At 39.0% G+C, this 17290-nt stretch overlaps 1 protein-coding gene across 2 annotated transcripts in view; it reads right to left on the reverse strand.

Moving 5' to 3' along the window:
* Positions 1-17290, reverse strand: part of LOC105833058 — a 43547-nt gene that overhangs the window by 14862 nt on the left and 11395 nt on the right. The window lies entirely within an intron of this gene.

The raw sequence follows: 17290 nt of genomic DNA on the forward strand, positions 1-17290 counted from the left end.
ATCGATAATAGAACGATGTAAATTAATCATAAACTTATTCGCTACTTTCTAATCCATTGATCGTGTCGAGTGATTGCACACAATAAACTTTGTTATCAGGAAATAACTGATAATGGCCTCCCTTATTTAGATCGTTAGTCTTGTAGAAAAATGGCCATATAAAATTACAACCACAATATTCCTGTAATGTAAAATAGCTTTAAAAAATGTCTTATTGCTTCATCGAAACACACATCGATACAATGCTCGCTTTTTCGGTTTACACTTGACGTCTTCCATCTCTTTACTTAACTATGTATTTAAGAATAATTTCATATAAGCTACTACGGGCTACTCTTAGGTGTGAAAGACGCTTCAGTGTGTACGCGCGGGAGGTGGGGGGGGGGAGTTCAATCGTCGCAATGAATTACAACGAGCCAGTCACCGAGAGTGACTCACCGAGTACTCTAGCCACCGGCCGCTGCCACGGCGCGCGTCACACGCCGATAAAAGGCTCTCCTTGCTCTGGAAAGAGGAATTTGAACCGCGCTCTCGAGAGGGAAGTGAATAACACGAGCTGGGCATTAGGTAGATGCCAGGGGGTCCCGGACCCCTGGACCCCCGCGCGTCCCCGGCGTCCGTCCAGCCCTGGACCGGTTCGACTGCGAATTATATGAATCATCGAAATACCGTATCGGGCAACGTCTATAAGCGTCTATAAGTGTGAACCGCGTGGATTCCGAGTAAAATCAAGGGCCTAACGGTAATATCCTTGGGAAATATATATACTGAGAGCGCGTTTGTTCGCGGATTACGGCGATTACAGCGACGACGAGGGCACTCGCGTTAAGTAGCGGGCACGACAGTGGTATGATAAGCTGAATTTGTCCCCTGTGCTCGGCACACTTTCACGAAGTATATACATTGAAAACAAAATGTTTTCACGAGTGAAGCAAATCCATTATGAAAATGTCGCTTGATCTGTTATCCGATGGGGCAACTCCTGTGAATCATTACCTTTACTATAAACGCTCGCTTATCGAATCTAAATTAGTCGTATAAATTATTCATGATTAATCTCTGAAAAAGAATTTTAAAGAATTTTTGTTTGCACCGATTTAATAACGTTGTAAACTGTATCGTATTGTGAGAAAATAAGTTTTTATTTTATTGTTTATTTAAGAGAAAACTTAAACTAACAAATCTAATAACTCGACCGTCGTTTAATTAATCAAAAAAGATTATATACTCTGTTATAAACTTTGCGCGCAGTCATTTGCATATGGTCATTTTTATTGCCAATTATGCTATTAGCTTTGCTTTCAATAGTTATCTCAGATTATAACACATAACTTGAAGGATTATCGCAAGAAATTATTACTTCAATAGGTTTCGTATAAAAAGAAATATATTTCTAAGATCTTTCTAAATAATACTCCGGCGATACTCAATTTCTATAATCTTTAATAAATAATAATCAATCTTATCTTAAGTAAACAATTAAAATATATCGTAAAAAACTTTAAAAATAAAATTAGTATTATTGAAGAGAATTATTAATTTATATAATAACAAAATAATATTTATATTTCAATAAATGCCAAATTAAACTGCGTAAAATAACTTTTATAATTAATAAACAATTTACTTAAGATAGAAAAAAATTGTTCTTCAAAAAAGAAATAAATACAATTTACTAAAACATTTATCACAATTAAGGAAAATTTCTTTTCTTCTCAGACACGCAAGTCATTAAAAATTACCATGTCTCAAAGTTATCCCTCGACGTCTCGGAGATATTCCGGAATCGCACGAGTCGCACGTATGTACACACGTGACGACGACGAGAAACGCATTGCGGTATTCGTTAATTGACGGTCAAAGGATAAACGCAGCAATTCGTAAACGGTGCATGCCTCTGTTTGTTCAGCCCGACGTGGCATTAATTATGCTGTAAAGCGTACTGTTATATTTAGCGGGCCCGTCGTCGGGATATACGCGCGCACTCTCGACACGCACACGCACGCGGGGATTCCCGATGAACCGTGCGCCGCGCCGCGTCGCTTCGCACGCGAATTCCTCGCCGCCGCGTGCAATGTCGCGAATATTTGATGCAACGGCTCTTACGCGGCCGAGGACAACATGGGTGTCGTAAGACCACGTCGAATGTCTCTCCACTCGACGCGACACACGGCGCGTCAAGTTACTCAAGGCCAAAGAAATGCATTTATCCGCGAACCGAACGGGTCCCCCTGTCAACGGGAAAGTCGCGTCGATCGTTAGAATTGGCGAGATAAAGGAAAATTGCAGTTCGAATCCCGCGATCTCACGAATACGGCAATTTTGTATTATCTCCACGCGTATTTCCGCGTTACGAATCATCGAGAACGAAGTAATAATAAACACCGTGTCCGATCTCGTTCGTATATCATCGGGGTAAGTGCCCGCCGAAGGCTCCGAATTGAGCCTTATTATTTTCCACGCACACGGAAGCACACTCGTACATCGATCGATGCGTGTGCCGATGCACCGAGAGCGAGTACGCAGTACGATACCTTCTGTACCTTTCACCGGCTCCGATAAGGAATTATATTTAAACCAGCGACACGTAACAACGTCGCGCCGCGCAGCTGGGAGGAATGAAGAAATCGCCATCGCGCGTTTTATCGCGATTTATCCGCATTCGCGGAATGCGATATCGTAATTGCAGAACTTACAGAAGGACACTCACGTCCCTCTCTTTCCTCGATGTATCTCTTCGCTGTTCAATTTTCAAGCTTGGGAAACGCGCGGTTACCAACACAAAGGTACCCGAGTCACTGGTTATTTTCTTTTCCTTCTTATTTTCGCAATTACACGAAAACTCTTTGTGTGTGTGTGTGTGTGTGTGTGTGCGTGTGTTTTTGTACGTTATGCGTTGTAAAAGCAGCGAGTAAATCGTTCTGGAAGTAATCCTGCCTAAACGTCAGACGTGATGCTTCTGCTCTTACTCACGGCAGCCCGAACAAAAAGACCGGGCTCGCTGACTGGCCGCAACAAAGAATCGGAGCGCGTTTTCATTTCGATCTACGAATACCTCCGGCGCCGAGGAACTTTCTCAGTCAGCGCGGAATAAAAATGCACGCGCGGCACCGTTCCGAGGAGGCACGTGCGGCATTCAGCGTCGCTCATCTACACACGTACACCATACAGGCTTACTCCGCAACGACACACCGAGGTTTCATTCATCGATTCCTCGACCAATTCAGAGTTGACGATTCCACGGACAAGACCTCATCAAATGGCGTTCTCTCTTTTTTTTTTTTTAATTTCTCCCCGCCCAATTCATATTTCGATTATTTCCTTAGAGTCTTTAACGTTTTATCAAAGTAATTTGTAATTTCGATCGATTTAATCAGCAAGGAAAAAAAGTGTCGCCATTCCGCTTACAATTTAGAAACTGGAATTCCGTACTCGGCAATTTTTGTAAAACAAAACGATCGACTTCCGAACAGAGAAAGAGACAAAGTCCCACCGCTGTCACTTCTAAACCATGCAGCGCAGCCGAGATTCGCGCACCGGCATACAGAGTTGTTAAAGTCACGAAAGTGCATTTCTACGAATTTCGTTGTCGATTCCTTTGCGCCGGGGCCAAGCCCCCTATTAACCCAGGGACGAAGAACCGAGTCGCGATCGTTATCAAAGAGAGTCATTCAATCGAGTCGAGATACATATTAAACGCACGAACGGATGCCAGAAGTATACGCCTACGTGTATATATACTTTTCGATGCGTGTGGACCGAATATCGAACAGCCGTTCGGTCGACGCACCGATTGGCTGAGGCAGCAGCGATCAAATATCGTTAATGGAAAATTCGCGCGGCACAGCTGTTTCTCCGTCGAAAGAACACCGCGGCGATTCGTTTCCTTTTTCCCGCGCAACGGGAAAACTTTCTCGAGACGCAATGATCTCGTTCGCGCGTCCGCTCGCTCGCGGTGCGTACACGCACTTCGTGGAAGGTCTATATATAGCGGAGCCGACGTAGATACGCGTCCGAGTTTAATGCTGCCGCGACCGGGCCAGCAGCGGGCCCGAGTAAGTAATTGCGGGCGTGAAATCCGGTTCGCGTGGCGGCATTGCGCGAGAATACGTGTTATTATCGGTGGCTGATCGGAAACTGGCCGGAGCTTTCATAAGCGCGCGCGCGCGACACACTCGTCGATAGGCGCGAGTATAATGCCGGTCGGATCGTGTACCCGTTGAGATCGCGTTCTGGATACACCGGCTACTCCAGAAACTGGATTCGCGATTCGACGTAAAAAAGAATATCTGGAGTTTTCGGTGACCGACCGCTCGTGTGAGAGCGCGCGGGACGAGCCCCTCGGAATTCTTTTCGGCGTTCTCACGTTCTTCAGATTCCACGGAGAGCAGCGCCTTCGGGTGACGAAGTTTTTTCTTGGAACTTCTTCGTTCGAAGCACCTGCTCGAATCTATGTATATAACATGCCGCGCGCCATCGATATCCCTCGTGAAATGAATCGGAAGTCGGCTAAGATTTATTGAAAATTTCAATATAAAAATTTTGCTTATATATGGAAAAAGGATTACGTTAAAACTTTTAGGAATAACTTTGTACAAGATGTTTCAAACCACAAAAGTGCTTTGCTCCTAATGTTATTTTATGATTTTCATTGATATTTATTACTAGAGAGATTCTAATCGAAATTATCTCTGGAGAAAGACTGTGCGAGGTGCGAGCTGCAATGAGATAATTTGAGAACAGCGAGGCGTTGAGTAGCAGTGACGCACTTGTAAGAAGATAAGAGAGTATCAAGGTTGACGGGATGTCGCGTAGTGTGATTTTCGAGAGAGAAGAAGGTGTCGAGTTTCCGTAAACACCGTGTATGGAAAGTAGTAATGCCATACAAATACTCCCGTCGCACGTTTATTGAAACTATCTTCGCAAATAGATGAACCTGAGTCCATTCAATTGAATACATTTCTATCCATATGACTCCATCTTCAGCATCGAGAATGTATTCAATGATAATGTAAAAATCGCTTTAAGCGCTTTAAGAAAATTCTGCATTTCGCAAAACTCATAGAATTTTTTAAATAAAATACTTGCGTATTATTTTAACACTCTCTGTATTTGTAGTATAACATATAAATATAAAAGCGTTGTTTGCTAAAAAATATTATTTATAAGTAAAAAAAAATAAAATATTGTTAATATGGAACACGTTGATTTATATCTCAATTAATTGATTTCTATATATCGATTAGTTTCCTAGAAATCGATACTTTATTTCGTTAAAAACTTACGAATAAGATCGCTACTCTATCAAATAAGCAACTCGTTACTAGAAATACGCATGTGTCTAATAAAATGCTCTTTTGCGATCTTCTAGTCGTACAAAAAGTTCATTCTCGATTCTCTCGAGCGTCATTGGAACGTTGTGAATCCATCATTAAAGTTCGTATATTAGAAGCGCACTCGAGAAAAAGAACTCTCCGGGTCGTGTTCTAAAAATATATGCCAAATAAATCTTGATCACGCATCCGGAACACCCTTCCTCGACTTGTACGTAGTGACCTCGCCGCAATTTGATCGTCAATTAACCCTTGTGCTATCGAGAGAGGGTCTGCCCGGCGACCCCAACAGCGTGGTTTCATTCATGTAATGTTTTTAGCATCGCACTCGAGAGCGTCCGTCATCTCTTCATTCCACTCAAGTAGAATCGTCAGGCAAATTCTATTATTCACATTCCACTAAATAAGATAAATAATATTAAACAAAAAATAAAATAAATGATTAAATAATAATAAATTAGATACGTCGTTTCATATTTCTGCGAAACTTTTGTATGTACACACGGAGAAAATTTTCTCTTAAAAATTACTCTGAAATTACTCGTGATAATTGTAAGACAATGTAAATCTTGAAGAATTTTACTATTCTTCTAAAACTGCCAAATTTTATTAAAATTTTAGTAAATTTTGTTAAAAGTATAGTAAAATTCTTCAAGGTTTATGTTGTCTCACAATTACCACGATTTTCAGGGTAATTTTTAAGAGAAAATTCTCTCCCTGTATAAAATACATGTAAGATATATTATTTACGTATAAATAAAAAAATTATTTATAAAATTGTATAACACACATAGATAAATGTGCGTGTTGTGCGTAGAACGCGCATTGCATGTAGAAATTTAACTGGATCAGAAAGAATGCATTTGGCCATCAGATCTCATGTTAGAGGCAACGGACACTGCTCCCTCCCATAAAATGGAGTTCACTGCGTAACACGACATGCCGCGTGCGTCCAAAGGAAGAAAAGTGCACGCGGAATAATGCGTGCGGTAGGGGATGGCGCCAATCCGCGTCCTCCCGCACCGCGCCGCGCCGCTCCGTGCCGCTCCTCGTCGCCAACGCGGCTCTCGGCCAGCGGAGTAGTAATATTCGAGTTCTTGTTCTTACTAAGCGCCCCGTATCTCTTTCGTTTTTATATCAATGTTACAAAACGCTAAATAGCTATAAAACCATGTATTTCAAAATCTACGAAATGATTCGCCCGGGACTGATTATTTCTCGAAAAATGGATTACGTATCTGCGACGAGAGAAAGTATATCACTTAAGTTTCGAAAAATTAATAAACTATTTTTAAAGCTTTATATCAAATACGCTTATTAAAATTATTTTATAAACAGATATTTCGAAAAATTTTAAAGACCCTGGACAAATGGATTCCTTTAGTTATTATAATATTTAAAAAAAATTAGAACATCTCGGTAATCAAACAATTTACTTAATAATCTGAATTTCGAATAGCTGCGATGACAAATCTGATTTCGATTCCAAGAAAGTTATTTCAAGCTTGATCAAAAATATTTTTTTAGCCCTTTAAAAAGTGCAAACTAAATTTAATCGTAGTTTCACCAATGCCTCGCGTTTGCTTTTGAGGCAAGTAGCTACGCGCCTGTCCTCGAACATATTAGTATCCCTAAGTATATCTCACACGCAGAAAGAGAAGGAGAAAGAGAGAGAAAGAGAGCGACGGAGGAAGAGCGCGGGCTCTGTATCGGGAGGAACGAGGAATAGAGAAAGAAAGTCGGCTGTGTCGGATGTCTGCTCGTCGGATCGTTTTTCTCCAAGGAACGGCGCCTCCGTATGGGATCGGCCGACCGGATCGCCGGCATTGCCGTCGTATGTTGCTGCATCGGAAAGAAAAAGATCACCATGGAAAATATCGACGTGATCTCGAAGATATTTTGCTCGAACGAAATTGAGGAAAAAAAAGGATTTCTCTTGTTCGACGGGTGAAGGAAACGAGGTAGAAGTGAAAACTTCGGTCGAAAACTCGGTTAAATGAGTTTAACGTTAAACATTTTTAAACCTTCAGATTTTCGAATAGTTGTGAATTTTTTCGATCACTTGTAGGGAAAATATCAAGTTCGCTTCCCTTATATATTTATTGCTTTATCTTTATATTTAATAAAAATGAATTTGCCCTCTTTTATTCTGTGATTTTTTAAATTTCTTTTAAGAAAAAAAAATTATAATTTTCTTTTTTTCTTGCTATTTAAAAACAAACATCCTTTTACGAAAAGGATCGAATGCATGTATTGAGCCGAAAGGAATGGGAGTTGAGGTCGTTACTTTCTTCCTCGTGAGAAAAATTCCGCTGGGACGTAATACCGGTTTAAAGTTTACGTTTAAAAATAAGCTAAATCGATGTTGCATTGCACGTGCACGTGCCACTGATTTCCAAAAAAGGACTTAAAGGTACGACGGGCGACTACCGCCCGTTAACCCACAATTTTGAAAGCCGGTCACCTCTTTTCCGTTTAAACGCGCGACGCGGCGCGTACGAAAAACACGAAATAAGGATAAACGTTAAAGGCTCCTACAAACGCGAAGAGCATTTTAATAAAAGATGCGCCAAATTCCTAAATTCGTTATTTGAATTTCCAAATCGGTTTCCCCCACCTGTTTTACGAATATTCCTTGCTTTTCGATAAGCAACGTCCCGTTGCCTGTCCCTCGATCCGGCAACGGAAAACGCGATCCAGCTGATCGGATTGCGGCGAGCTCAAAGCACCTTCCAACTCCTGAGTAATTCGATCGGCTCGTTACGTTACGGGGTCCACGTCCCCTTTAGTACTCTCTCCGTAATCTTTTCCCGCGAAAGAGGAGCGATGAAAGTGATTTCTCGCACTAAGCTCGCGGTGCGAATAACGATTGCCTCCTAGACTCCTTTTTTTCCCCTCCACGAATAGTTTTCACTACGCGATCGGATCCTAACCAAACCCACCACACGTATCTGTTCCCCAAATTTTTCCCCCGCCATAACAAAAAGTTATGGTCCTCGATCGTCTCACGAAAAACAATTATCGGGACAACGATCAGAAGTCATTTATTATGCAGAATTTGCTCCGTTTTTAAAAAATTTTTCCTTTGTACAACTCAATGCCGATTGTAGGTTTTAACTAGCTTGAGTCTTACAATCATCGTCTCTGTTTCAGGTCTTCTGCGACTCTGGGTACTAATACGTTCATGTGGCAGAGGTAATTAACGGAGACAATGCCTAGCGTTATCGCAATAAATTTGCAAGTTCCCTCGAGCGATGCGATTAGATCGCCGCGCCGCCTCCCCGTCACATTGTGATTAAAGATCGGCAAGACCGATCGGGACACGATTGACGGTCGCGGTTTCTCGAAATCTGGGTTGGGCGAATCGCGCAATCCGATTGTTGCCGGCGCGACATTGACAGGGATCTAATTAAGGATTTAACATACGCGTCGATCACCACGTTGTAATAATCGCCACGCTCGCCGATGCTTTCTAATTACGAAAATCGGTTGCAAATAGGCGTGCGTCAGGGAAAACGTTTTGCAACATTTCACTATGTATTAATAGTGAATCGACTCACCATAGAATCGTGCCGATCACTCGCGCGATCATTTACGCGATATTTTTTTTCGTAATCAGATACCGAGCCGCGTACGAAGGGGTTTGCTATAAATAGATAAACTATTCGTTTAGTATCGCATACACTCGGTTTTATCGGTCGAACGAAATGTAGTGCCAACTGGTTTGCCAGGAGCAAACAGCTCGCCCTTTTTGGTCACTTTCTCAATTAAGTGCTAAAAGAAAACGCTCCGTTTACGATACCGAATTGATATAAATATAGAATGTTCCCGATATAAAATAATTTTCATTATACTTGTGTAAACACGAGAGATATGATCAGTGTTATTGCGCAGTTTGTAGTAGATAAAATAAAATCGAAAAGCTATAATGTATATCTTTAATACACAATCTGTATCTCGCTACATAATGACTTTCTCGGGGGAGGAAAAGGCAAGCGTATAATTATATATTTGTAACTACACAATGATTTAAGATTAAGGAGAAAAGCCAGTAGTAGGTGCATTTACTCAATTAGTTTCATATAAATTAATAAATTTAATCAATAAAGTGGTCTACTCTTTACTGCTTGTACGGCATCAATTAACATGAATGGGAGTTATTTTAGAAAGATTGCACTAATTAAAATTAAGAACTATTTGCTTGTTTAAAGTTATAATATTCTAAAATAATATATTAATTTATAACGTTTTGTGTAAATTTTTAACTTATTGATTGGCATTACGGGTAATATTTTTCGATGATAAAATTAAACAAGTCATTGTCTTTTACTTTAATTTTACTACATTTATCAGATAGCCGATTTACTTTAGATTTGAATTCATTGTGCAACTTCCGACCGGCGACACTTTCCGGTTTCCGCGGTCGGATTTTCACGCGCGGCTTGAAAGTCGACGATATACAGATACCGGTATCAGTTTTCACGGTTTAGTGCTATAACGCGGCGTGTAGGACACAGAGTACGATCAAGCATTCTCCTCGTCTTACGTAGGTACGTGCCCGAGAAACAATGACGGTCAATTGTAGCAATTAGAGAGCACTGAGTTTACCGTACGGATCAGCAACGGCAGCTGTTCGAGCGCCGGCAATTTTCGACCGGCCGCAATTAATCGCGTCACGGCACCCCCGCGAAGATACCATAAAAATCTCTTCGAAAAGAAAAATATACGCTCTACATATTTCCCGACATTCTTGAAAAGTAGAGCAGAGATAATAATTTGACTCTCTAAAATTGCTAAAACACTTTACTTTCCGTTTTGCACAATTTTAAATTAAAAAAATTAAATCTTCCACGAGTTGTAAGGTTATTCAGCAAAACGTTGGACTGTGGATGTCATAATCATTTACATACATACATCGCGATTAAAATGAATATTCGATTGATCTGCCACTCCGTTTTATTTCTGTAACGCTCGTGGATGACGAAATCCATTTATAAAGACGTGGCTGGCCCTCAGAATAAATAGAGCAACGCGAAGTATTCAGATTCAACCGAAGAGCCGCGGTGTTATTATTATGTCCGACACCTCGTACTACGTGCAATTATTATCTTATCTCGCAAGGATGTACTGTGATAACGCGAATCCATTTACAATGGTCGATAAGGGCATCAACACTGGAAGGTTACCCCTTCTCGGATTTCAGTTTCAAGCTAATTGCATTGATCTTTCGGTATGTATTACTAGAAAAGTAAATTTTTATTTACGGGCCTCTCATATAAAACCATCAATTTAAGATTATGTATAGATTTTAAATATGAATAAAAGCATTAATTTTTTATAGAAAATATTTTCTAATTTGTTCCATATCCTACCTACATAATAACGGGCAATTATTTATTCGTTATTTTCCTTCTCGTCTATTCGAATCTTATCTTTCAACAAGCGATCTTTTCATAGATTGCACTGACTAATTGCAAGATATTAGCTAATCTAACATCGGTATACGTTTATGGCAATGAAATAGTCAGTTCACAAAGGACATTCCATTACGTCTTACGTCGTCCGTCGTTATCTTGTGTGTCACGATAGCTGCAAATGTTAGAAAGACGATGGAGTTACCCCGATAGAAAATACTTTTATTTTTTTCAGAACCAATAACCCATGTTACAAAGAATGCAACTTCGTCAGAATGTTTATTAAGATTTATAAGTAATAAAAAAAAAATGAATGTTTTAACTAAACGTTCGATTTTTTGAAAAATGCCATATAAGAAATAAAAATTAATATTCTATATATATGTATGTTAATTTACATAAGCGCATAATTTTAACATATACGTTGTATATGATATATTTTATAATATAACATTTTATTATATTTTTATAATCTATTTATTAAATAATATATTGCTTTAATGTCTTAATCAGAAAAGATTCCTTGAACACTCAGCAATATGCGAATCTCTTTCTGATACCGTTAATTTAAGATCGTGCACAGATTAATTGAAAATATAAATAAAAGATAGATTTTTTATAGGTAGAATTTTTCTGATTTATCTCACAAATCCAACCCACACAATAACAGGCAATTATTTATTCGTCATTCTCTTACTTTTTACCGTCTTGTCGTCTATTCGAGCTTATCTCTTACTATAATCAAACCCGCAAACAAATGTACGTTAAGACGTCGTTGTCTCAAGACTTTTGAATTATGCACGAAGTTTTACTTTAACAGCACCCCCATCGATTAAAGCTCCCAAGCAACTCGAACGACCTGAATGCGCGAGCGAAGCGCGATATCATAGCCGAGGGTTAAGCCCGGCGGTACCAAGAATCGTGTAATGTATGATGACACGCGTAACAAGACTATCATCGGCAAAGACGCTTTTTGCGCGACGCGCTATGAATATTGAACAAGGACTCGCGCATTCGTAATAATAAAGGGGCGTCTGTATATGATGTTATATATAGCGGAAGAGAGCGGGATACATCTCGCATCTCAAGATAGACCTCGAGATATCGCCCACGATATCTCCGAAACCATCCGATGATCGCGGTTTATTAATGAAATCTGATTTGCATGCTTCCATTGGAGCGACAAGCAATAGCTATAATTTGCGCCGGCCAATAACTACCCCTACCCCTCCCCTCCCGAACTGACGTTCATAAGAAATAGCGATCGATGAGGGACACAAGATTCAGGCGAGGGTAGAAAGCAAAGATTTTCAAATAGTTGTTTGTAATCGAGAAAACAAGCGATAATCACGAACTCCTAAATTACAGTGACGCTTTCTTACCAAAGTTCGTGGTTCATTAACCCGGGGATAGTCATGTGAAGTGAATTTTATGACCCAGTAATGAGAAAATAAAGTTACAATACTCGTTTCTTCGTAATAGAGAATCTGTATTTTTTATTTCTCTTTACTGTTTTTAGAAAATATTTAGTAAATCTATATTATCCCTCTTCCTCCCTAATAATCCCAAACATTAATATTCCAAACACTAATAATGGAACGTTAATAATATACAACATATAACTAATAATAGTAAATCATCCCAGCTGATCGTTCACGCAAATAAAAACTCGGTTCGTTTCCGAATTAAAAAAAAAGAGACCTAATAACGACAAGTTTCGAAAACTACTTATTTCTCTCAATAAAACAAAATATTAACTTCTAATATTGCAAAGTAAATTAGTAATAAATCCGTTTAATAAAAGAAAAGGTTCCATAGCAATTTAATATAATCCAATATAAGTGTGTGACATAATTTCTAGAGTGGAGATGACGGGAGAGAAAATCTTACCTTTTTCAAGTGCCTCGTTCCCTTCTTGTTCCTCTGAGATTCCTCTGAAAACCGCAAGTTTAATCCTCTCCTTTTCTCCTCACAAGATGCGTCTCGATGGAATTTTTTTAGCGCGTCCTCCACTCGCGTTAAAATATTTGTATTTCGCGACGTGCCACACTACGTCACGCGATACGGTCTCGTTTCGCGACGGCACTTTTCCGCGCGGTCGGATGCGAGAAGCAAAACCGGTCTGGAACGAGTCCGTGGCACGACAACGCGACGCGACACGACGACCAGATGAGCGCCGAGGTTGGTTGGCGTCACTGTCAGGTTTTGGCAATTAAATAGCAATTGGGACGAAACGACGGCAGGACAAGTGCATTCACCTTAAAATTGCGATCTTTAATTCCGGTTCGCCAATCAACTCCGGATGTTCGAGGTGAACCACTGGCTCTGAATTAAATCGCGACCGACAGTTCAAAATCAACGACATCTACAAGTGTATCACGTGTGATAATTAACGCGTTTTTTTTTTTCCTAATAACTAGAGACATGGATCCTCTATTTGTCGTATAAACGGATTGTACTACTTGCAAGATATTTGAAACGCTTCGTATTCACTGCACGATTTGAAGCTGCAAAGATTTGAAGTTTACTAACAATTATGTATAACATTCAATGTATAACATTTCTATTATAGTTTCGCGTGCGCTTTTTTGTGGAATTAGTGTGCATTTCACTGTACAAGTTTTATACGACTTTTTAATATCTCGCGTTTCCGCGTTTTTACTGGTATAAATAACAGACTTGTCCGCACGATTGATTGTAAAAGTTTTGTAAAAATGTCACTGTCCCCTTGATAAATTTCTAGGCGAGATCACGGATGAGGGATATCCAGACAGGTCTTTCTCTCTGCATGAGATACGCGCGGTGATTATTTTGGTACATACGTTGGTAAGCCTGGACGCTGTCATTACACCCACGACGCTGTGTCGCGCGACGTAATAGGAGCGTAACCGTACGAGCGGGCTCATGGCCTCGAACAAGTTTTTCCCTCTTTTTTCCCCCTTTTCGTAGCTCTTTGATCGTAATGCATCGGCGCCGCCAAAGTTTTCGAATTAACGACGAGAATCAAAACAATTCACTTCACAAATACGTTGCATCAAATTTGATTACTCTTCATGAACGCTTCAAGAATTTTCATCCATATTTCGCTCATTCTCTTAACACTTCCATTTCCTCAATTCCTACTCTCGACCTTTCACGAGAGAATCAATCAATATCACAGTAAAACGGAACAATAAACTTTAATACTTTTGATTTTACATGATTTTGTATAAGTGACATTTATCGAAATCATACAATTCAACTTACGTATTTTGATGCCGACCAGTTCTTGCAGATATTTTTGTCACACAACGAGCAAGAAGGAATTGTTTTGGGATCGTGTCTGCGTTGGCCGAACGAGTTTATTTAATTCCGAAATATCCTTTTAGATTTTGTCCGACGTTACGCCACTGCACACGCGATGTATTTCGCCTACCACGTGCCTTACGCGGCCCACTCGATCAGAGAGATACCTGTACAGGGTGGTCCGGAAGATGAAAATAGAAGACAAAAGAGACGCTTCTGTCATCACAATGCGTCGTTAAAAGCAATCGTCATACACGCGAAGAATTTGATTGCTACGCTCCCTCACGATTTTTGTCTTGTGATTTAGTAATAATTAACTGGCAAAAAATTCTGTTAACTGGCAAAAAAGAAGCCTGCCGAATGAAACAAAGATAACGACCCGAGATGTGTCAGAATTGTATCCACAATTGACAGTCGTAAAAAAATTATCAAATCTTTAGCTGATGCTGAACTTTGTAGAGAACACACGCGGTTTTTGGATGCACTCCGTGCACCACGCCTGTAGAGAAACGCTGCTCTCTAAGGGGGTAAAGAAAAAAAAAAACAAATTCCGCGCACACTTACCCCGATTTACTCGATTCGTCCGAAGAGCCACGCGTGCCACGGGAGTCGAATCGGGACGCGTCAAAGATCGCGTTTGTCGCGGAAGAGAACTGATTTACGAAGGAACGCGGAGGCCCTCCTGTGAAAGGCACATGGAAAAGGAAAGGAGTGGACCGCGCGCGCTGAGTTGCATATCGCGTGAACTCGATAGAACGTGCGAGACGCGCTTTTCACCGTTAGTCGGCTGACAGTCCTCCAGAAGTCAACTCTCTCGTGGCTCCTCCGTCAAATTCCTGCGGCCAATCCGCGCGTAGAGTTTTGCGATTTTCATTTGCCGTTTTGTATCACGAGTATACAGGGAGAGAGAGAATAATTTTAACCTCTCCCTATGATTTAATCCGAGCGTATAGTTATCATATGATCGAGCAATTGTTAGTAACATACGGTTGAAAAGATGAGTATAACAAGCACAGCTTCGAAAAATTAAGAAATATCATGTCGTTTCGATTTAAAATGATTCACGAGGGACTCGCCGACTTATCCATCTTTGTACTATTAATTTATAATAATTTGTACTATTTTATCTCGTAACTTTTATATTAAACTGCAATATTCTGTCTTTTGTCTTCTGTCTTTTTAACGATCAAGCATTCGAAAACCTTGGAATATTAACACTAGAACAACTAAACTTGTCAAAATAATAGGCTTCAGATTTTTAGATTAAACTACAAGAAACTGTTAAGATGATTTTTGTCAATTTTTTAATTTTTGAATCAATTATTTAAATATTAAAGTAGTTAAAAGTAATAACAAATATGTAAAAACAAAAAAAAAGATAGAAATAGGTATATATTTATGCCGTGTGTTGTTCTAATCTTGTCTTTAATATGTTTCCGTACAAAATTCTCAATCTTTTAACAGAAAGGCATGTTAGAACACTACGATTTTTTTTTTTAATATCCAAAAATATGTAGAGAGAAACAATTTATATTTTTGCTGCGTATGTGAAATGTGCACGGGATACGGAGAGGTACGGTGCGATGTGGTGTGGCGATATTTGCGAGCCGCAAATTGATTTCAGGCTGTCCGGTCGCGGCCTTTTGGCACGGAGCTTTGTGCAAGGCGACACCTTCTCAGAAATACAATCTCGGCGGCGCACGTGTGGCTTGGAAAACGGCCGTTCTGCTAACTCTACCTGCGCACACACATGGTCATCTTCCTGCTCTGAACGCGCTCATGTGTGAACGCGCCTCTTCTTCTCTTCTAACTCACGGCGCCCTTTTCGGCACCTTTAAACGGCACGAGCATGAATCATTCGTGTTCCATTTTGTATGTTAAAATATTTTAAACGTCCAACAAAAAAAAAATGCATACCTAATTTAAAGCCTTTACTGAAAAAAGGTGGTTAATTTGACTGAATTTTTTCAACTTCTGTGATTAAATTTCTTCAATTCAATTATTTATGTATTTCAATCAAATATATAAATAATTAAATTAAAGTTCAAGTATTTTATGTATTTAAGTTAAATTGTTAAATTCATAAATACTTGAACTAAAGAAATTTAATCAAGTTGAAAAATTTGGTTAAATTAACATTTTTTTCTTAATGTATATAAAGAAAGATCATTATATTTTTAGAAAATAAATCTAATATTTAAAAAATTTGTTTAGGAATACTCAATATAAAAAAATAAAATTTTAAGATAAAATTTTCTTAGTATTTTCAAGTTAATACATACAAAATATATATTATACATAAAAATTAAAGGAAGAACATTTTCTTTATTTTTATCAAAATAACTTGAACTCATTTAAATATGGTCCTGTTTGCAATTTATTTCTTCTCCGCTCGAAGAATAATTGAAAAACTTTGCAACTATTTATTATTTCTGTCAATTTAAAAATATTTTTCTATAGAAAGTGAGTCAAACATAAATACATTTATATAGATTCCTTAGAAATATAAAAATTCGAAGCAGTAAAGACGCGAATGACTCATATTTGCCATTTAATGAAAACGCTCGCCAGTGATTTTCCGACGTGAATGCAACAGACACGCAATGCATTACATCTTTCCACGTATGTCCAGTCATATCCTCTGATAATTCCAGGTCGAGCTTGAATTAATCACAGCTGAATTAATCAGTTCGCCGTGTGGTTTGACGACAGGCCAATTATATACGCCCCGGAGAGCGTATCTGCGATTCGTGCCCCTGCACGACGCAACCGCCGACAGGCGAAACGCGCCGCAGGCGATTTTTAATCAACCCGAGTATATCTCGTATAATTGTGCGCTTATGGAACGCCGTTTTACTATTTATTAGCAATGCAACATTCCCAAAAAAGAAATCATGGTTGCATTTAAAAAAAGATTTTCTGCAGTCAGCTTCATTTTGTTTAATGTAACCTACATATGATATCATAAATTACAACATGAACCTAAAACATATATAATGTAATGCATTTTGTAAAATATTATAAAATGTTTAGGCAAATTTTGTTTGAAAAATAAATTTAAAATTATTTGTCAATACCATTGATAATGCATTTAATCCATATTATTTCGAAAATATTACATGTGGTAAAAAATTAATTGCTGCACGTACTGCTTCTTTAAAAAATTATTTTTTACAACTCTCAGAGTATTGTGAAAATTCGTTATTTTTCGCAATCGTCAGCCTGTTGCAAAAATTATTTTTTACAACACTTAGATTA

This window comes from Monomorium pharaonis, chromosome 4 (genome assembly GCF_013373865.1).
Source record: "Monomorium pharaonis isolate MP-MQ-018 chromosome 4, ASM1337386v2, whole genome shotgun sequence".
Lineage (NCBI taxonomy): Eukaryota > Metazoa > Arthropoda > Insecta > Hymenoptera > Formicidae > Monomorium > Monomorium pharaonis.